Here is a 1,451-nt window from a genome sequence, read left to right as displayed (position 1 = left end):
CCACAAGTCCAACATTAACCCATATGTCCAATACCAATCCACAAAGTTCTCCTCCATCTCATAAAACACATACAATGATGCCGACTACAGGAGGAAAGCCGGATCAATGAATGTGTAAGCATCTCAGTGCTGGCAAGGGTCTCTACATGGGTGCTCCAGCACCCAGGGCTGCATTGGGGCAGGTCCATGTGCCTTCTCCACAGGGATGTCTTGCGGGAAATAAGCCTTGCCAGCTGAAGCAGGGAACTGGTTAAGGCAGCTGCACCCTGGTCTGACCAGCACAAAGCAAGAGAACTGAGAACTCGAAAGGAGAGGCTCACTGAGCCATTTATCTCTCCACCCTTCAATTAACCCCACATGTGTTTATCAGCCAGGTTGGCACAATAAACTTTAGCTATTTCAATAGTGAATACCAGAAAGATGTTTATTTGTGATTCATTAATATGCAAAGACATTTTCATGGATTATCACAAATTATGGATAGACTTGAAAAGAATGGTAATTCCAGAACACTTCATTTTGCTCCTGCAGAACCTGTATATGGATCAAGAGGCAGTTGTGCAACCAGAACAGGAGAGTACTGCATGGTTTAATTTCAGGATAGGTGTTCATTTGGGATGTAACGTGTCACCACACTTACTCAATCTGTATGTTAAGCAAATAATCATAGAAGCTGGGTTATGTGAAGAAGAAGGCAGCATCTGGGTTGGAGAAAGTCATATTAACAACCTCTGATATGCGAATGACCCAACCCTGCTTGCAGAAAGTGAAGACAACTTGAAACCCTTGCTGATGAAGATCAAGGATTGTAGCCAGCATGGATTACAACTAAGTAAAGAAGATAAACATCCTCAAAACTGGACCAGTAGGTAACATCATGATAAATGGAGAAAAGTTTGAAGTTGTCAATGATTTAATCTTACTTGAAGCCACAATCCATCCTCATGGAAGCAGGAATCAAGAGATCAAGCGACAGATCACATTGGGTAAATAAGCTGCACAAGAGTGCTTTAACATGTAGAGCAAGGATGTTACTTTGAGGACTAAGGTGCACCTGCCCCAGCCATGATACTTTCAGTGGCCTCATCTGCATGTGAAAGTTGGACATTGAATAAGGAAGAACCAAAATGGTTAGATGCATTTGAACTATGGTGTTGATGAAGAATATTGGAAGTACCATGGATTGACAAAAGAACAAACATCTGTCTTGGAAGAGGTATAGCCAGATGCTCCTTAGGAGCAAGGATGCTGAGACTTGGTCTCAGGTATTTTGGACATGTTGTCAGGAGGGACGGGTCTCTACAGAAGGCCATCCTGCTTGGTTAAGCAGAGGGGCAACAAACAAGAGAAAGTCCAACGATGAGATGAATTAACACAGTGACTGCAACAATGGGTTCAAACAACAATTGTGAGGGTGCCACAGACCAGGTGATATTTCCCTCTGCTGTACA

Source organism: Echinops telfairi, unplaced genomic scaffold, assembly GCF_000313985.2.
Source record: "Echinops telfairi isolate 266 unplaced genomic scaffold, ASM31398v2 ScPeMD7_9;HRSCAF=40, whole genome shotgun sequence".
NCBI lineage: Eukaryota > Metazoa > Chordata > Mammalia > Afrosoricida > Tenrecidae > Echinops > Echinops telfairi.
The sequence above is the reverse complement of the archived record's forward strand: the minus strand, read 5'-3'. Positions refer to the sequence as shown.